Below are 21,955 nucleotides of genomic sequence, written 5' to 3' on the forward strand. Positions count from 1 at the left end.
ATGTCTTGGCTATTGTGCTTGCTATGAACATTGGGGTGCATATATCTTTTGGAATTAGAGTTCCCTCTGGGTATACCCAGAAGTGGGATTGTTGGGTCATATTGTAGGTCTATTTTTAGCTTTTTTGAGGACTCTCCATACTGTTTTCCATAATGGCTGCACCAAACTACATTCTCATCAATAGTGTAGGAGGGTTTCCTTTTCTCCACACCCTTTCCAGCATTTATTGTTCATGGACTTTTGGATAATGGTCATTCTGTCTGGTGTGACGTGATACCTTTTTGTAGTTTTGATTTGCATTTCAGGAGCACAATAATGATCCATCTTGGCAACGCAGATTCTCCAGTGAATGGGAAAGTTGGTAGATGTGAGCTTAAGAAAGTGAAGGCTAGTACATCCATATGTACCCACCTACCTACCTACATACAAACCACAAGATTTCTGTGACTGACACAACTGCCCAGTCATGAACACAGTGTAGAGGTTTTGTTGGTACAGTAATGTTCTTCACGTACATTGGGTAAACATTAGGTTTACAGATAAAGGAACTTAATGTATAAGTATTTACAGGAGTAAGTGAGGTATAAATATTTAGCACCTGAAAGGGAGAGAAAGAAGATGGTGTTGTGGTTACCCCCACAGAGGGCGTTAGAACCCTCCACCCAAAATTTGGTTCAGATATCAAAACTGATGAACACATACATACAACCAAGAAGGTATGAAAGGTTTATCACTCATATAATGAGGTCTTCTTGGGAAAGCAGGGTGGGCTTCCAAGCAAGTCCAGAAGTGGACTGAAAGCTGGGAGAGCTTGGGGTTTTATGGTGGTTAGGTAGTGGGGCTGGGGTGATGATTCCTATGTATAGGTGAGGCTTGCATGATCTGAACTTCTTACCAGTGCTAAAGGAGTGAGATTCTAAGCTTTCTAATCAGCTTGCCCTGATGTGGGTAAGGAGAAAGGGGAGTGGTGGAGCTTGAAAGTGACCAACAGTCAAATTCATTGACTAGTGCTTTTTATATCCTAAGAAATCTGTGCCTAATCTAAAGTTAAATGTTTTTCCTATGATTTCCTTTAGAAGTTTAAAGGAAAGTTTAAAGACTTTCAGCTCTTACATTTAGGTCTATAACCCATTTGAGTTGATTTTTATATATGATGTAAGGTAAGGGTTGAGAGTATTTTCTTTTTGTTTTTGTTTTTTTACATATTGATATAAAATTGTTTCAGGACCAAGTATTGTAAAGATTTTCCTTTCCCCATTGAATTACTTTTCAAAATTGGTTTAACTATTTTATATCTTTTCTGTTTCTATATAAATTGTAGCTTCAGCTTGTAATTTCTTTAAAAACTTGTAGGGATTTTAATGGGGATTTCTTTGAATCTATGGATCATTTTGGGGAGAATTGATATCTAAAAATTACTAACTCTTCTCATTCACTGACACAGTGGATATTCTATTTTTCTGAGTACTCTTTTTTTCATGTTGTTTTATACTTTTCAGTGCATGTATTACATATTTTATTAAAGGTATTTCTAATTATTTTTTAAATTTTGATGATACTATAAGTAAGATATATTTTAAAATTTCCGCTTGCTACTATATAATATACTGTATATTTACTTTTTTTCTTTTCTGAATTAAGGTATAACTGACATATAACATTTTATTAGTTTTTTTAGGTGTACAACATAATACTTTGACATATGTATATGTTGTGAAATGATTACCACAACAAGTTTAGGTAACACTCATCACTGCACATTATTATATTTTTGATTGTGATGAGCACTTTTAAGAACTACTGTATTAGCAACTTTCAAATATGTAATAGACTATTATTAATTATAGTCATTATGCTGTACGTTATATATCAGGGTTTATTTAATTTATAACTGGGATTTTGTGCCTTTTGACCACCTTCACCCATGTCACTCGCCGGCCCTGCTTCTGGCAACTGCCAATCTGTTTGCTTCATTGATGAGAGTTTTTTTTTTTTTTTTTTTTTCTTTTTAAGATCCCACATATACATGAGATCATACAGTATTTGTCTTTCTCTGTTCAACTTATTACATTTAGCAAATCCCCTCAAGGTCCATCCATGCTGTCACAAATGGCATATTTCTTTGTTTTTTATGGCTGAATAATATTCCATTGTGTATATATGCCACATTTCCTTTATCCATTCATTCATTGATGGACACTTAGGTTCTTTCCCTGTCTTAGCTATTGTAAATAATGCTGCAATGAACATGGGATGCACATAACTTTTTGAAATGATGATTTCTCTTTCTTTAGTGATAGCTTTTTAAAAATATTTTTGAAGTGTAGTCAGTTTTAAATTTTATGTCAATTTCTGGCGTATAGCACAATGCTTCAGTTATATGGGAGTATATGTATATTCATTTTCATATTTTTTCACCATAAGTTACTACAAGATATTGAATATAGTTCCCTGTGCTATAAAGCAGAAACTTCTTTTTTATCTATTTTATATAGACCAGTTAGTATCTGCAAACCTTGAACTCTCATTTTATGATTTTCCATCCCCTTCTCCCTGGTAACCATAAGTTTGTTTTCTATGTCTGTGAGTCTGTTTCTGTTTTGTAGATGAGTTCATAGTGTTTTGTTTGGTTTGTTTTTTTTTAGATTCCACATGTAAGTGATATCATACAGTATTTTTCTTTCTCTTTCTGGCTTACTTCACTTAGAATGATATTCTCCAGGTCCATCCATGTTGCTGCAAATGGCATTATTTTAGTCTTTTTATGGCTGAGTAGTAATCCATTGTATAAATATACCACAGCCTCTTTATCCAGTCATCCACGATGGACACTTAGATTGTTTCCATGTGTTGGCTGTTGTAAATAGTGCTGCTATGAACACTGGGGTGCATGTATCTTTCTGAATTAAGGTTCCCTCTGTATATATGACCAGGAGTGGGATTGCTGGATCACATGGTAAGTCTAGTTTTAGTCTTTTGAGGAATCTCCATACTGTTTTCCATAATGGCTGCACCAAACTAGATTCCCACCAAGAGTGTAGGAGGGTTCCCTTTTCTCCACAGCCTCTCCAGCATTTATCATTTGTGTACTTTTGAATGATGGCCATTCTGACTGGTGTAAGGTGAACCTCATTGTAGTTTTGATTTACATTTCTCTAATAATTAGTGATATTGAGCATTTTTCCATGTGCCTGTTGGCCATCTGTATGTCTTTATTGGAGAATTGCTTGTTTAGGTCTTATGCCCATTTTTGGATTGGGTGGGGGTTTTTTTTATTATTAATTTGTATGAGCTGTTTATATATTCTGGAAATTAAGCCCTTGTCAGTCTCATCGTTTGAAAATGTTTTCTCCCATTCGGTAAGTTGTCTTTTGTTTTGCTTATGGTTTTCTTTGCTATGCTAAACCTTGTCAGTTTAATTAGGTACCATTTGTTTATTTTTGCTTTTATTTCTATTGCCTGGGTAGACTGCCCTAGGAGAACATTTCTAAGATTTATGTCAGATAATGTTTTGTCTGTTTTCTTCTAGATTTATGGTGTCCTGTCTTACATTTAAGTCATTTTGAGTTTATTTTTGTGTATGATGTGAGGGAGTATTCTAACTTCATTGATTTACATGAGGCTGTCCAGCTTTCCTAACACCACTTGTCAAAATGACTGTCTTTTCTCCATTGTATTTTCTTGCCTCCTTCGTCAAAGATTAATTGACCATAGGTATGTGTTCTAACTGTATTTTGAAAGCTCCTAATCTGAATGCCCCCTTTAGACATCTTGCAGCCTGCCATTCAGTTATAAAAAAGTACATGTTGAATTTTACTTACAAATCAAAATTGTATGGATGTTACTGTAGGTTCTTAATAATGTATTCCAAATGTACCTTTGTCTCTTCTCTGGTCCTTGAATGCACTAAAGAGATTTTTATCTTCAGAAAAGCTGCTAATATAAAACAATGCTTTATCACTAAGAAATCAAATTTGATATAATCTAAGATGGTGTATGTAAGCAAGAGGAAGAACATGAGAGCCACCTCAATCTAGGTATGTTGGTCTATGATTTTGAAAGCATTCAGTTTTGTTCCCAAGACTAGTGTCTTTTTGTGAAAACACTTGAGAGTATCAAATGCCAGCAGGGTACCAAGAATTTGAGTTCAGCTCAAAGGCATTATTGTGTTCAATCCTAAGACCTACCAGCCTCTCTCTCCTATCAACACTCTGTCCCTTGCTTTAGTTCTACCTCCCTGTCCATGAGATCAAAGCTGTACACTCCAAGGATTTCAGAGATGAAGCCTAGGCTAACTGATGTGCTGGAATTGATTTCTTCCCTGATACTTCCTCCTCTACTTCTCCCCATGCGGCATAATCTTCACCATATATTTAAAAAATTTACTTGCAAAGTTTAAAATCCTTTCAACACACATGTGTACCTACTTATAAATAACCATTCTGTCCAAGAAAGGGCTTTCAATACTCAAATATCCTTCGTACAAAATCATACTTTTTTATATGTATGAAAAGCATTTTTTTCCAATGAGCACCTAATTCCTCTAGCTCCACTGAGATGTTGGCTTTATTTCAGTTTAAACCTTCTAACACTTTCTAATAACAGTGGGTCTTTCTCTGAATAATAGCAAGTGAAATACCAACATGGAGGACCAGTTTTATAAATGCCCCTAAATTGAACACAAACATATTTTGCACTGATAAACTATTAAGAGCAATAGATAGAAACTAGAGCAAAATTATTTCGTTAACTCAATATTTTATTTGGTGTCAAGGCATTAACTTTGAGGTTCTATAAGTCATTTGATTAATAATTTTAGAAGAACCCATTCTAGAAAATACTTATTATCCATTGTGCCACCAGATTTGAAGAGGGCATTAACTTTGAATTAATTTATTGAAGCACTTACAGTTTTTTAATATCCACTTAGGTACAAAACTTTTGTAAGAAAGATAACACTTTTAGTTATTGCATTATATAATTTCCTATTTTACAGGAGGCATAATGCAAACTCATATGCATAAATATACATGATATAACCATTAAAAGATTTAAAACTACAAACTAGAATTTAACAGGCAAAATGCTTAATATGGCTTTTAGGAAAAGTAACTGTTTAGAAATGATTTGTTATTGCCCCATTCAACTCATTCTTCATCAAGTGAACCTAAAAGTATGATATTCATTTAAAATGGTACATGTTATCTAAGCCAATGTAGTACACATTTTTAACATGTAGTATGCAATGATTCCTGGTTTTCTTAAATGTTCATATATACATATATATAGATATACAGTACACAGTTGTTTTAATACCCCTGAACATCTTGATTAAAACTATTACAATTGTTCTATTATAAAACTACTTGAAAAGTGGGTATAATGTCTTCGTCTTGCAGTTCAGTCCTACAGAATTGAAAATAAAATGTTGGTTATAAATCCATTCTTTACAAAAACTTGAATAGTGGCCTCACACTCATATTTGTATTACACTGAAAACATCTGATTCGTTTAAAGGTATTTACATCTTCTTGTCCTTGGTTTCTGTGTGAAATATACAGAAGTTAAGAATGAGACAACTGTAGGCAGGCCTATTTGTTAGGTTTTTCTACTTGTTCATTTTTGCATAAGTTCCAAATCTCTTCTTTTGAGTTGTTGTTTATTTCTATTTGCCGTGTGTTACTGCTGCTGCTTTCAGTGCTCTGGAAACACTAGGTGACTACTTCTAGGAACAGGAAGAAAAGATTTAACTCCTGAAACACCCAACTCAGTCTCTGATATACTATTGCTGCATTCAGGTGTTTGATAGCTGCTGAGAGGACTGACCTCCTGTAAGAAAGGGAAACAAAACAGCATGTCACATTTGACATTGTGACCAGCTTCTGTGATCAGTCCTAACTTCCTCTCTGAACAAGCTTGTAGGAGGTTCTTCCTTAACAAGGAGCAAATGAAAATGAAAAAAGGAAAAGATGAGTGCTTAACTTCCCGTAGACCCACTGCCTGGCTTTCATTAGGCCCTTTCTGGTGTCACAAAAGAGCTCAGTGCAGGAGTCAGTGAATCAAGTGCCAAAGGGTCTGGGGTCTCCCCACCAACAGGAGCTTCATGAAGCCCTCGGCCTGAGGAAATCAACCAGAGGGGACTAGTCCCACCAACTAGTTGTAAGCAGTTCTACAAATCAACCCTGGTGCCTTGAGTGAGTTACTTACCTTTTCTGACTTCAGAGCTGTAAACGAAAAATTGGACTATTACTCAACAGATATTCTGAGTGTTTAACTACAAAACAAAACTGCGGTGCTTGGCATGTGGTTAGAGACCATCAAAGAGCAACATCCTTGCTCTAGTAGAGCTTACGTCCTAGAGAATTAAGGTTCCTGTGCAGCAGTTCTGGGCTGAGGCAGCCCAAGGTCTTCCACACTGGGAAACTGCATGCTCTCATTTTCCTAGGGTTCCAGAACTCCTCTGCTCATCTGGTCTAGGCCCTTGAGGGAACCCAGGAGGGAACACTTGGATAGGTGAGTAGATGACGCTGGGACAAGACCTTTCCTGCACGCTGTTCTCCCTTATCTTGTAGTGTTCAGTTCTGCCAACAAGCAAACAAGAAGAGAGGCCTACCAAGTGTGCTGCTCCAAATGCGTTTAAAGCAGATGATACTGATCGCTTTCCTTCTTTTTCAATTTAAAATAATGCAACCATACAGCAATGTATACACCATAGAATTTAACAGGCAAGATACTTCATATGGCTTTTAATGGACAATAGTAACAGTATGGCCTCTGCTGGCTGTTGAATTCTCCTGGGTGTCTTCTTAAATCTGTGCACTGAGCCATGAGCCTAGTAAGGCAATCCCAACTCATAATTTGGTTTAAAATGCCAGCAGACATGGCATGCTAAAATAACAGCTTACTGGTATTTATGAGGAGGTGAGGTGGACCTAACTCTGGGCATCCACAGGGGTAGTGCTGTCAAGGCCCTGAGGGAAGAAAGGTGACACAGTGTGTTCTTTGCTAATCCACCCCTCTGTCAGCATCAGGAAGGCAACGGGAGTGCATCTGGATGGCCTGTGGCAGGAAATGCCCACGTGATATAAAGTACCAGTGAGCACCCACAACAGCTAAAATTGTGGTTTGATCTTGAGGCTGGATGTGGACAGGTAGGGAGGTGTGAGGAGTGCATGGACAGTCACCTGGGCTTTGGGAGGGCCATGGCAACCCTTCCTGGGCTAAAACCCAAAAGTTCTCTTAATTAAACATAAGGATACTCATATTGTGCCTCTAAAGCTCAAAGAAAACCTCTTGTTTGTTTAGAAAAGGCACTGCCCCTAAAAGAAGTTTTAATTGTTTAACTGTAAAGAAATATTGTTAAATCAGAGTAACTAATACAATCCTGAGCATCTGCTGGAAGCTAAGAGACACCATAATCCCAGTTCTCTAGATGGGAGAGCAGGAAGAAGTAAAGGAAAACAGTGTGGAGGAGATGACACTGCAGTGGATCTCTAAGGACATATGGGACTGTGACAGGTGAGGAGACAGGGAGAGGTGTAGGGTGTGGTGTGGAAAGAGAGAATAACATGTAAAAATAAGTTACATGAAGGTCAAAGACACATTTGTAAAGAAAGAAATGGGGTGGTAAATAAGAATGACAGAGCAGAGGTATGTGTTAGAGTGGATCTCAGCCCAGGTGCACATGAGCCTCATCAGGGAGCTTACAGAAACCCCAGTGTCCAGCTTGCATCTCAGGCCAGTTGCATTAGAAGGGTCTAGGGCCTGTGGTCCAGGCATCAGGGATTAGAGAAAATCAAGTGGATTTCATTATGCAGCCAAAGATGAGAACTTTGCTTTAGGAGATTTAATGTGCATTTTCATGAGAAGAAAACATGTATTAGTGCCTGTTCTTTCTATTGATTTAAATATGCATTTCTGTAAATTTTTTTTAATTTAGAAGACGGGCTAACATGCCACTTGATTAATAGGCCCCTCTTTGACCAAACAGGGGAAAGTGATTTCAACTAACACAGAAGCTCTTCTAAAGGGAATTACTTCCTAATAACAGAAGGAACTGGGTATCTAACCAAGAAATACTCGGAGCTTCTCAGGCTAGAAAAGGCACGAGCCTGTGAAGCTCTCAGGACGCCAAATCCAAACGGGTATTACTTCGCCCTCTGCTGGTAGGCTCGGAGAAAAATAGTAACCTTGGGGAACAGTCAGAACGTGTTCAGTGGGCAAAGGAAAAACGGGAGGCAGCTGGCCTAACACCCACATCAAAGACACATTTAAACAACTCCATGTTTCTTTTTAAGAGCCCAGAAAGTATCAAAGGACCAATTTTTTAAGGTCCCTTTTAACACAAAGCTGTCCAGGGCTTATCTTACTTTCAGTACTATTTTTTTATGAACAGTGCCTTACTGTGGCAACCCAATATGGTCATGTCACAGAAACAGGTACAAAACTGTCTCCCTTAGATGCTAGTCAACAGCAGCCAGTTACTAGCAGTGAACACTTTTTATACAGGAAAGTGACTGGGCCAGTGGAGACAGGGCTCCTCTTCACACTGACTGTCCCACGAGGAATCCTAAAGCAGGGTCCTGGAGGCTTAAGAAAAGTATTCTGAACCACAGCTCAGGGGCAGCTCCTGAACAAAGTGTTCTCCAGCCAGAATTCTCAGTAGAGACCCCAGGTCACCTCCTTAGTCATCCTTGCGTACCTGCTCTCCAAGTCATACTATACTGTGCTTCTAAAATGTTCCCAACTGGGAACAAGAAAAGCAAACACTCTAGAGAGTGAGCCAGGGAGGTCGTGCTCTTCTTCACAGATGGTCAAGTTACATATTTCTTACACGGGACCGCAGCCTCATCACTATTCCTCCCCGACACACACACAGCCCCACAGTTTCACATGTGATTCATCAGGACTGAAACCTAATAAAGCAGTGAGAGGGCAGGGGCAGGGGAGCTGAGGAGGAGGAATAATTCAGTGGTCTCACCACACTCACTTGAGAATCTGTTCTCTGCGCTCCCCACAGGGTGGTGTCAGTCGCCATCAGAGGGGACGAGAACAGGATGTGAACCAGGATTGACATGGCTTGGTGAGCAAATCACGCATCATTAAATGCCTCTTGCAAAAGGTGCATCCTCACAAAATCACTGCTGGGTAAGGAGCAGTTTTATTGTTTCCGTTCACCAGGAGGATCAGGCTGGGCCATTTCATCTCTTGGCATTTATTAACCAATCTTTTATTTCAAGAGGTTAATGAACTCTGTTGGAATCTGCGCTCCTCTATTTGACATTCTGATTGGTTTTTAAAGGAAAGACTCTCACTGAAACATCATGCATGATACAGCAAGTTAAAGAAAACCAGAAGTGAGACCATGTATAGAAGACCGTTAGGTTATCACTCAGCCCTTTGCTGTAAATTAACTCCAATTTTCCAAAATAGTTCTCAGATGAAAATCAGTGTTCCCTTTTAAAGTAAAACAAGACAGAAGTTACATTAGTTCTAGTTTTGGCATAAAATAATGAAACCAAATGGAAAACACACAAAACTTTGGAATCAAATTTTTAGGCATCAAACAGAAGGGGAGGGGGAAGTAATGCTTTTTCTATATGATTCTTTCAAGCTATTAGCCCAACAGTAATCTTTCTAACCTTGATTACTTAATGAACACTTTTACCTTTCTCCTATTTATTTCCCAGCTATGGTTTAAAAGTAACCTGGTGATGTACATTGACAGATTTGTGAAGTCACTTCCACAACAATCCTTCTTTGTCCCATTCTGGAGGGAAAGGGGCACTTACCTTTTGTGACACTGGCATTCTTGAATTATTAACAGTTGCTTACAATGCAGGATTGTTTCCTGAACTATCAAACCTCCTTAAATCATCCCTGGAATCGGCAATCTGGAAAGTACACAATTTATCAAGTTGTGTTTTCACAGTTACACTGTGACATATTCAAGGTGAGACAAAGTCACTGTGGAAGGCCCACACCAGAAATGTGATCCTTCTCTTCTCTGTCAGAAATTCTACAGAACAGACCCTCAAGTCCTATACTGTATACATGCAGACTTCATGGGAAACTAACAGCAAATGCATGAGAAACAGTCTCTAAGAAAAAAGGTAACCACATGAGCCTTTATTTTTTTTTAAGAGTCACATGTCAACAAAAGAATATAAAATTTGCAAGACTTTGATTGTTACCTTATTTTTCCAGTGGCTAAGTATTTCAGCTCATTTCCAGCAAGGTTAAATAAGGTAGTCAATTCTACTCTGTCCTAGAGACCATGACTGTCCAAGTATAATAGGGGAGTCTCCCAGTGGAACCTGCACAAGTTATGACTACCTTCCTTCTCTCTTTAAAGTAAAAGGCATTTATCAAGAAAGTTTGGTCAGTGTTGCTGCAGATATCAGAGTGCCAGAACAGGCTGAGCTTGATGCTATAATAATGCTTTCTTTGAGACTGAGTCATTGACGTACATATTTGGATCTCAAATTTCACAGCTTCAAGACTGACTAAACAAATTACACAGGCCACCCATTTTTCTTATTTGTTAAGGAGAGTTGTTGCTCTATCCAGAACACAAGTCTGCTGTAATGTTCTCTTACAGATAGATGACTTACAGGCCAAAGTTAAGAATGTGGAAAGAAAAAGGATGTGTTAGTGTAACTTGTGGTAAGACAATTAACATACACAATTTTTAACTTCATGGTTTTCTGACTAGCTGTGCTAAATAGGGCTCTCGTATTGTATAAATTGTATGTTGGAAGGAAGCACTTTTCTAAGCAAGGTAAGGGATGTTTTGATTTGGAGCATTAACTATAAGGAATTTCTATCAGGGAGTGAGTGTTATGATGCGGCTCCAAGAAGTCTCTCTGCTGCTGGGTGGAGCCACTCAGTGCCTTCCCTGATGTGTCCTGCTTACCTTGCTTATATCAGATTCAGATTTGCAGGAACACATGCTCTGAAGTTCCTTCACAAGGTCGGCTTCATCATCTGAACCCATAGAGAGTCTTTGATCCAAATTCAACATCAATGATATATTATTCTCTAAAGACCTACCACAAAGTTCAGAAGAGTTTTTCAAACTGAGAGCAACAGCCCAATTCCCAATATGGAACCTAGACACCACACATTTTTGGGGGATTTGGTGGAGGGTAGGAAAATAATTTTAAATCCTTTAAAGGCATTCATAAATGTCATTTTAGGCAACAACCCACTCCCATTGGATTTTGATAACTCCCACTCAAAATTCTCTATAGGATAAAATATTACACAAAGAAATCCATGCTGTCTTATAACATTCCAGTCTCCATACTCTTCCCTTTTCTTCTGTCTCCAAGGCTAAGGCATTGAACACTCTGGTGTATGGTGTAGGGGGCAGTGGGATAGTGGAGAATGTATGAATCTACCACTTACTAGCACTATGGCCCTAGGTCAGATTTTCTTTTTGGACTCAACACTTCAGCTCCTGGGCCCCCTTATCTGGAACGAATTCCTTATACTACATCATAGAATTAGCACAAAAAATTACATAGGTTCCTTGAATAGAGCAGATCTAACAGTGGGCCTGGCAGAAACAAGCACATGAAACTTTCCTTCACCCTCTCCCCCTTCTGTAATTCTGTAAACCAGGCCACAGGATTTTAAATGTTATCTGCCAAGCGAGAGGGCACACAGTTTACTCAGCTCCACTGGGGGCCTATTTACAAATATTCTATAATAAATAATTCTTTATTTCAGCTTACAAATTTGGAGCTATACTCAATTCCCCAGGAGCAACGTAAGAGAACAAGTCATGCTATGTTTCTGTAATTCTGTCATTTAAAAAAAAAAAAATGGTAACATTTAAAACCTGTTTAAAAGTTCACAAATAGGATTTACCCTAACTTTGCAAATGTATTAAGAATAATTATCAAATTTGTTATAAAATGAAGCCAATGATATTTCTAACCTTTTAACAAACTAATAGCAAAATAGGCTATTATTAAGTTATATTAAGCTTAAGGAACTTTTTTCTTTAGATTTCATTCATTCATTAGATTTCAGTTTAATACTAGCATTTGAATGACCTCTATGTTTTTAAGAAATTGTATTAACAGCATAGTTGTTGCACAAACTAATAAGAATGTGTATTGTTATGAGTTAAATCTGCAAGGTAAACTTACTTTTTGTTTTGACAGAGAAGCATTCCTGTTACAATTCAGCTGCAATATTATTTTTGATACCTGTTTAAAGAAAAATTGTAAGCATTTTAAAAGAATGTCCCTGTGCATCTTGAACTTTATTTAAAAGAAAGAGTATTGTAATTTTTTACTGAAGTATAGTCAGTTTATAATGTTGTATTAATTTCTTAGTACAGAGAAATTGTTTTTGGATTAAATCCATCTCTTAAGACACTATGGAAAGGTCAGGGAATGACTACCTCATGTATATTTATAACTAAAGTCAATACAACTCACACCTCCTAAAGTTGAATTCGGGAATCCTGAACTCTGCTTTTATCAGTGGACCCTACTCTCAATGGTTTCTTCCCCATGCCCTTAGATCTTTGTTCTCAAAGTACCTGAAAAGGAGTTAATACCTGCCCTTTGATGATGGTAATTTCCCTTTCTCTACTTTTGTTTGCCTTCTAACACTATTGACTATAGGTTAAGCAGAGTTTCTGATGTGTGGGCCCCATGATGTATTACAGTGCAGGTGGCATTAATAGTGTACAAATTTAACTTTGTTTTCTGTAAAATGCAAAGCAATTCGAAGTAGAAACAGTATACAAAAAGCCACACCATTAAGCAATACTGCATATCATACCAATATTTCAAACTGCAGATTTCAATCCATTAAAAAAAAAAAAAACAAGAAACAGAATAGGAAATATCAGACTGTACTGCCTTCAGTAAACATACCAATTTGTAATAGTTATGGGTACATGCAAATGCGTATTTATCCGTGCGTAACTAGTCATGCTGTCAATTATTTCTCACTGTGGGTTGCAGTCGAAGCATGAGAAACACTCAGCCATTTCCGAACCAAAATGTCTGTTTCTGTAATACAGCCTACATTTTGTAAGTTCATGAAAACATTTGCTTCTGAGTGAATTCTAAAATTGTATGAATGTTTATCTATTCTACAATTTTGAAATCCCAGTCTATCCCTTCCCGCCCCGCACCCCCTTGGCACAACATTGTAAAATGATTATAAATCAATAAAAAATGTTAAAAAAAATTAGGCAGGAAAAATAAATAAGAAAAAAGAAAAGAAGTTGTATGAATGCTGCTAGCACAGGTTGTCTCTGAACAATAATTCTGAAATCTCCTGACTAAAGGCAGATCATCAGAGAATCTCTGTACTTGTTTCCTCATCCCTACTTCTGTCATTATTGTCAGAAAGCATTAACTAGCAGTTTTTCCCTAATTCCAGATAAGTGCACAGGCTTGCGCCCTGACCTCCAGAAGCCTGTGACCTACATCTTTGTGCTTTAGGTCAGCAAAGAAAGAGGCTGTGTCTTTACCAAATTTCATGAGCTTCCACAATGGTCTGCAGGGAATGCAAAAGGGTTCCTATTTTGGTATTTTTTTAAACAGTGATTAAAAAAACAGAAACAGAAACAAAATTCAACCCAAACCTTGTTGTAATGATTTTATATCAAATGTAATTGTTGGAAAGATTACTATGATAAAAAATACCTAGAGGCATGTCCACCTTGGTTCTTAACCAAACAGTGGTTTATTCACCTCAACACTGGCCAATGAATTTTATAAATCTCTGTGTTGAAGTCAGTGTAAACCTACAATGTTATTCATCTTTCAAGTAAGTTTTCGTACTTCAAAGAATATCCAATATATCCAATAGTTCTAAAACTAATTACTGAACATATAAATGAATTTAAAATCATTTATAATTATTTACTGTTTAATATTTTGCATGATAGTCTGCCAAGGTAGACTTATTTCCATAATATAAGTTCATATTCATTTAATGGGTTTTGTTTGTCAACTCTAAAGTATATACAGACAATGCTTATTGTTTAGGTAATTACTTACCTCAGGAAAGAGGCTGATCCTGAACCCTTAAGAAATTCTCACACACTTGGAGCTGCTACAGTGAAGAGTCTGCATGGTGTCCAGGTACGACTGCCATGGGTTATTCCACGTGCCGCAGGATTAGAGGGGCACAGATGGAAGAAAACAGCATTGGACTTGCAAGATACAAAAACACAGATTACAGAACCATGGGGTTGTCAAAGGGATTTGGAGCAGGTAGCCATGGGTTTCTGAGCCTCAGTTTTGATATCTATAATCAGAGGTGGCAATCCTCATCACAGAGCTCTTTTGAATACTACGAAGGGATAGATAGAGAGGTAGAGGGTATAATCCTCGCTACAGAAATTCACGTAGGGGAGTCTCTTGCGGGACTGGAGTCTAATGACTTTATTCCATGAGTCAAACTTCATTACTTCTAACTTTAGGAAGTAATGGCAAGCTTTGGGGATCAGAATGTATCCTATTATAAATATATAACGCTTATTTTACAATGAGTTTTTTTTCCCAGTTACTGTCTATTTAATCATTTTTAAAAAGTGGTCACAATTTATCATCACATATTTGGCATAATTTCAAAACTCTGGCATGTATTGATATGGTTAAAAGCCATATTAAATTTTTATTAAAAATACAAGCTTAAATATGGAAATATACTAAAGCAACTTTTTTCTGCTTTAAGAAATATAAGATTTCAGACATCATATCCTTTTATTTTAGCAACCCCTCTGCTATAAAGTTGCCATAAAATTACATGAAACGTATTACTTCAGGAGCCCCCTTGTACCCTGAAGACCTAAAATTAATTACGTATATTAGAAATCCTCAATGCATATGAGGTTGGAACATCATTCTTACTCAAAGATGATCTCCTTTAGGGAGGACATTTGTAATTTGTACAATTGTTGATTATCCTATTGTCAAAGCCAGCCCCAGAGATAAATTATTCTTTGTTAGAATAAAAACTTACACATTTCTTTTCTGTATATGATATCCAGTTATACACACAATCTGTTCACTGACTTACTAGAATGTCAACTATATGAGGGAAAGGATTTTTATCTCCTGTTTTCACTTCTGTGTTTCCAGTGCTTAGACTAAATCTTGGGACAAGGTACATCCCATGTATGAAAAAGAAACATGTAAGAGACCCTAACATACTTCTAAATATTTAAGGTTGGTTTAGGGATGCTCTTTGGCATATTTCTTTCCTTTTATGGGTCAATTTTTATTACATATATATATATAATTGTGTGGCTCCTAAGAAAAATTAATCAAAAGCAGATGATCATTAACAGAGTAAAGAAAAAATTAATTTTAGACTTCTAGTATAAAAGGTTATCTTTTCATGTAGGGTACTCTCAACATTTTTGAAATGTACCCTACTCCATGTACTTTATTCCTTGAAATGCATTGACATACTCAGTTTTGTTTTGCTGAATGCATAATGATAAAAATAACAGCACATCTGCATTCAGAAACCACCTGTGGGTGCCCACATGTGTGTAGGTGAACATGCCTGGCCCCCTTACCTTCTTCACTCAGATCCGGTTTGTTCCAGGTGAATGAAGAGAAATGCCCAGACTTCTTGCAAGGACTGGTTCTCACCTTTCTCCAGGCACCACTTTCTTTCTTTTGGCTACAACTGTTGTAACTTGAAACTATGGATAAAGGGAAACTTCCTCCTTTGAAATCAGCTGTATGCTGGTCCAGCTCTGAAAGGACACAAAGGAGAGTGGTGATAATGTGGTTTCATGGAGTCAAGCAAAATCCAACATTTCCAGTTCCCAAAGAAATAGCCTCTTCAGAATCATGGGCCTGCTTAATATCCATGCAGAGGTTTTGTCAATGAGCAAACTTTACTTTGAAGTCTGGTGTTTAAAGGTGAGCCAGTAATTAAAAAACAGATGAGTTCTAGAGCAATGTTGTGAAACAACCATTATGTCGAGATAATTTCTCTAGTTACACAGAGAAAAGAGAGATCCCTAAAACCAAATTCAAACAAGTCTTACATATGTGTGTGAATTTCCTCTCCTCTCAGCATGAAACCACATACCTGCTCTCTGGAGGGAACAGCCATGCAGAACAGCTTTATTAATCAAGATGCTGAGAGCAGCTCTCACCACAGCCTGCTCCCTTTGGCTAGGGATTTTGGTTGTGTGCCCAAGGCCTGGCTGTCTTTTCTCAGAGGTTCCTGACAATATTGCTTCTTGAACTCTGGACACAATTCCACATCCACCTTGTGAGAGAGGAGCGGATTCATTGTTAAGACCAGACCTCTTGTGAATTACATTATGAGGGACAAGTTTGAAGACCATGAAGCAAAACCTAAGTGTTTCTATATATATCCTATAATTCCCAGGTAGTTTTGGAATAAATGAAATTATCCAACACCAGAGTAGTTTGAGTTTGGCTTAAAAGTGCAATGTATTTCAAATGAAGCTGTTCACATGTCTCTCTCCTTTTTCTGTATAAGATCTTGGAGAGCAGGAATCAATGTTTGAGTGTTGAATAGATAAATGCCCAAATAAGTATTTATTGTAAGGGGGAAGGTGGAAAGGAGAAAACTTTACACACTGAAGCAGTCTGGGAAAACGATTGCCTAAAAATCTGTGTCTAAACAGCTTAAACTTACTTGCCGTTTTCCTTAGTAAGATACATAGATTGTATTTTAATATTTCTGCAATGGGGATTCATTTTATAATCACTGGCAAATAAAATCTGCCTACCCCAAGGTGGGTCTACATGTGGAGGGTTAGCCCTGTAGAAGGGATGCAGTCAACGAGCCATCACCTCAAGTGGACTCTTCACATTAATAGCTGTAGCTGTGGGACTTGAGCCCAAATTTGAAGCCCTCAATGCCAATTAAGATTCTTTCAAAAAAGACGACACTTTGTTGTAGCATTAAAAAAAAACAGTTATTACAATTAAAGGCTGTAAATTAAAAAACTACTCCCAGAGTAGGAAACTTGTCAAAGCTATTAGGTCATTGGCATAAGCCTTTCAAAACTGTTAAAACTATTATCCAGATAACAAGCATCTGTCTATGGTCAGCTTCTTTGTTCATGTCTAGTGATACATAATTCAGAAAAAAAAAATACACAATTACTCTTAAAGTTGCTAAAGGGGTAAAGATGATAAGCTTTGGCAAAAAAAGAGAAAAATTTCTTAATTCCCTTATATGTTTCAGAGACAACTCTCCACAGCATTTCTGTACCTCCTGTGTAAGCTGTTGTCCTGGACTACATTTCCAAGGATGATAGTACAGCAAACAGACTTAGAAAATACAGTGCCTCCTTCTGGAGCAGTGGGCAGATTTGTTTCCTCAGCAGGGATAATGAAAATTTTTCCTTTCAGGACAAAAGGTACACAGATTCGCCAGCATCTACTGTTAGAAGACAGGGTGATTGCCATCCAAGCTTGAAGTTCCACAGCTTTGATGCAAAGACAGCACCCACCTGGGCCACTAGGCATCACCCCAGGGGACCCGAGAAGCTGGGGGAACTGATGCACATATGAAACCTAGGCTGCAACTGTGCTGTAAGCGATGAAGTGCTGGCTTCTGACCCAGCATCCCGAACCAGCAGCAGGTAAACCTGTCAGCTTACAAGGAGCATAAAATTTTCTGAGCGTCTACTTCTTGACAACGACTGCTCCAAACAGGAAAGGCCAAAACTGGCTCCTAAGAATCCTGAGACTCTGAAAAGGCTTAAATTTAATCATGATACTGCCACAGGGGTCATTATATGAATAAATGTATTTCTGCTTTTTAACAAGAAAATGCTATGTATTTTTTAATATAGCACTTCTTCTTTTCCCCCAGTGAGCTATTACTAATTTGACAGTTTGTCTTACAAAATAGAAGATGTATTATTTGCAGCCCCTGCTTTCCAAAATGGATTTCTGCCCAGGATGCCGGAAAGCACAGAATCAAATCTAATAGCTAATCTCAGAGACCTTACTAAGTAATCTGGATGGAGATAAATTTTTCCTCCTTTCAATTTCCTTCTGATTTTCTATCTCATTAACCTTATTGTATATATGTCTGTTCTCATAAGCTGCTCCAAAAGAAAACCTAGTAAGTACATAAGTCTCATTAATAAAGGAGGAAGCTTTTCACTTCATCAACAGAATGAAGTTGTGTCATTTTGTTCGGTTTTTTCTTTCTTTCTTTCCTTTTTTTTTTTTTTTTTTTTTTTGGTTATAGGATCCTTGATGGAATGTGTCATGTGGACCTTCCTCAGGAGACACTGCACAGCAAGTCACCCACAACTCAGATGAGAGTTTTGTAAACAAAGTGAAACTGCTATCAATCTAGTCTTAGCAAAAAACAGTTTCCCTAGGAACTGCTCAACAGACAAGTCCTGGTGCTCCTGCGCCAGCAGTGTGGAGCCCAGCATTCTCTGCTGATGGCAGAAGCTGCCCCTGCAGCTTTCCCACTCACCCCCCAAAATCCCAAACTGGCCTGGGCTCTACTTTACATGGACAAAGAAGGAGAAATGACACTTAATTCACTGTTGCTTGTATATACCCTGGGATTACAGGACAAGACAGGAAATACTTTGGTCCAAGAAGTGCTTCCAGTGTGCCCAAGCCGGCCAGGCACACGCTGAGCTGTTGCCAGACAGCCGGGGCCCAGTCAACCATCTTGCACATGGGATCGCAGGGGGAGGGCACCTGCCCTCGTAACTAGAGACACAGGGAGGAGGAAGGTGGGGGCTCGGTTTGGAACAGGGATTCTTTTCCTTTTGTTTCCATCAGTCCAAAATTTAGAAGATAAACACTTAAAACTGTAAAACAAAAATGTAGCCGATTCTGATTTTCCCTCCACCTGGGGTGGCTGAAGGAGGGACAGGTAACACCACGCTCTATCATGTGTGTTAGCATGAGATGCGGAGATAGATCTGTAGCTCATGACGTGAAATGCAAGGATTCAGACGTGACAGTGCAGTAAGACACCTCAGATGAATTCTTACACATCAGTTCTGGAAGAAATCAGTTTTCACACGTACAGAGAGTACCTCACAAGGTCTTGCAAATAATAGGTGTTCAAGAAAGGATTCTGAACAAATGAATAAAGATGACATGAAATAGTTTAATAATTTGGTTAAGTGAGAAGATGGTACATCTGGACCTGTGGCATGTTCACCTTGTATTACTTTTAACTTCCCTAGAATGCAAGTCAGCTAAAATGCTAACTTCATCAAAATGTACAGAGTTCTGCTGGCATGAGGAAATTCATTTGTTTTCAAATTTTAAAATGTGTACATTTTAAGTAATACTGTATCGTACACATAGTTTAATGGGAGCAATTCTCTTTAGAATTATATTTTATAAAGTAGAGTCCCTTTTTGGTAGCACAGAAGGTTCATAAAAGGATGAAGATTTATTTACTATGAGGAGAAATCTCAATAATTTAGAATTATTTCACAATTAACTCTGTATTTTATAAGAAAGCAGATTTATGTAAATCTTTATGATATAATGATAATTATGATATAATATCATAATAATTAGATACCAAGACTGAGGATAATATATGAATATTTGTATGTCCTACATGAAGGATAGAATTTGGTATAGAAAAAACATGAAAGAGTGGCTCAGTGACTCTAGCAGCACCGCTAAAGTGACATCACTGTGTTACACCAGGCTTTGGGATCTGTTATAATTTCCTTTTTCTTCAAAAAAAAGGAACAATCATATTTCTCCCTCTTTCTCCAATATTCTTCTAGCAAGAATAATGAGATCATGTACAATTAATAACAGTTGAATATTAATTTCCTACTAAAGAAATATAATTATTATTTTTTTTAATGCTAGAAGCCTGATGTTGTCCTAAAAGATCAGTTTACCTTCGTCCCTGTGAGGAACTGGAAGAATAAATTGTGAACAAGTGCCGGTGTGCTTCTGAGAGCCCCCAAAGGCTTGGTTCCTTCCTGCAGTTACAAGAGTTCTAATGTGTTGCAGGAGTCATTCATTCCCATTGTGCACTCACTCCAAGAGCCCATTTTATTAACCTACCTGAGTGATTCCTGGTAAATTAAAGGCATTACCCTTTCCCCTCTTTCTGTTCTTCACAGCACACCCCACTTGCCTGTTCTTAAACACAGCGGAGGAAGGTGTAGAGCTTGAAGCTTGGAACTTTCCTTTCAAAACAAGTAAAATCAATCCTTCTCAAAGGTTCACCAGAGAGCTGGAGAAGGGGAAAAAGAGGTACACTTTATCCAAAATAGTGCTGTATCTACAGAACCAAACTGGTAAACCGGTAAACTTGTACCTTTCAGAGAAGCAGGGCCCCTGCATAAGGAAGACATGCAAATTCATGACGCATTCGATGTTTTTCTCTTAGGTAAACTAGGGACTTTGATGTGCCATGTAGGTTACTCCTTGATAAGAAAATGCACGATTCTGGTGATAACAGGGGAAGCTATGCATGTTTGGGGAGCAAGGGTTATATCGGAAATCCCTGTACATTCCTTTCAGTTTTATTGTAAACCTAAAACTGCTCTTAAAAAATAAAATCTTTAAGAAAAACTAGTATCTTTTGCAATTATTTATGTGATTTTTTTTTGGCAATAAGATTTAAATAATAAAAGTGATGAAATTAATGGAAATCTCTATAATTTGAAAAGCTACAGACCTATGACTATGTTTACTTTACCTATCTTCCTGCTGGTTAAGGTTGTACATTATATGTGCTTTGGTCAAAAGCATAGATTTATAACCAGGCAACTGACTTTAGCAGAGCTTGGGGCAGAAGACTTCTGATTAAATTACAAATTTCAGAAACTAATTCAAGTTACTAGTGGCAGGCACTGTTCATGAAATCACTGAAGGCATTCCCACTCCACACTTCTCCCTCTGCCTGCCTCCCCCGCCCCACCCCACAAATGCACGTACATTCGTATGCTCTAACACAACAGACACAGAATTTTGTTCAGGAATTTGGTGGAGCACTTTGGTCTTGGGAAGTTCATTCTAGCCATGGTCTGGGGTGGAGAGGTGGGCATGAAAGTAGTTCTAGTTAATGAACCAGTAAGGGGAAGTCTTAGGTTTCTGGGAGTTTCAGAAAAAGCTGTTTTCCTCCCTGATACAGAGGAGATGGAGGATGCTGAAGCTCCCTCTCCACACAGCATCCTGCTTCCTGCCAGCAGACACGTCTGTGTGAGGGTGTGGTACCCAAAGCCCTGCAGATATCCTGCAGTCTGAAAGGTGGTCAAGAGACTCACCCAGATCTGAGATGTGGGTGAAGGTGTGAATGGACGGCAGCAACACCTTCTGCAAGATGTCTGGTTATGTAAGGGGAAAAGCCTCTTTTTGTGAAGCAGCTAGCAGAGGGGTTTTGGGTTACAGCTTAAAATACTGTGCTGATACAATGAAGATCCTGTCCTCCAAGTGTGGCCCCCTGTGCAGGATTACACAATAAAACCCTGCTAAATTGAGCTCTTTTACTTCAGATCCATCCTGACACTCAGCTACTGGCCTCATTTAAGAATATTAAATTAAATAGTAATGTACTAGCTTTGGTCAGCACTAATTAATTTTGTTATTTGGTAGAATATAGAATATTTTATTATTCTGAAAAATCACTAACAGTGATTATTATTCTTAAAAAGGTGTCAACAGAGTTCTAATTTTTTTCACATGACTTCTTAATATTTATGACAGGACAGGGTAACAGTCAAATATTAACATTAGCTCAAGGGGATGGACAGTGAAGGCTCCAAGGAAAGCAGTAGCTCTTCCTTAAGAAGAGTGGTTAACTCTCTAATCTAGTTTCCCACAGCATTTTAAACTTGGAGAGACTCCTTGAGAACAATGAATATTTGCTTTTTTTTTTTTTAGTACATAATATATTCCAGAAACTACTATGGATTTTGTATGTGTTATCTTATTTAACCCTTGAATATCCAAAAATTTTA

The 21,955-nt window shown here is 37.8% G+C and overlaps 1 long non-coding RNA gene and 3 pseudogenes across 1 annotated transcript; 2 read left to right on the top strand and 2 right to left on the bottom strand.

Moving 5' to 3' along the window:
* LOC102507523 overlaps positions 1–21,955 on the top strand; it is a 367,819-nt pseudogene that overhangs the window by 181,084 nt on the left and 164,780 nt on the right.
* On the bottom strand, positions 149–3,198 carry LOC116667330. Its single transcript, XR_004324230.1, has 2 exons — positions 3,129–3,198; positions 149–277 (listed from the first exon to the last, which is right to left on the bottom strand). It is a non-coding gene; the product is annotated as an uncharacterized LOC116667330 (long non-coding RNA).
* Positions 4,468–21,955, bottom strand: part of LOC102503455 — a 29,441-nt pseudogene continuing 11,953 nt past the window's right edge.
* On the top strand, positions 20,276–20,375 carry LOC116667419 (annotated as a pseudogene).

This window comes from Camelus ferus, chromosome 11 (genome assembly GCF_009834535.1).
Source record: "Camelus ferus isolate YT-003-E chromosome 11, BCGSAC_Cfer_1.0, whole genome shotgun sequence".
NCBI classification, from domain to species: domain Eukaryota; kingdom Metazoa; phylum Chordata; class Mammalia; order Artiodactyla; family Camelidae; genus Camelus; species Camelus ferus.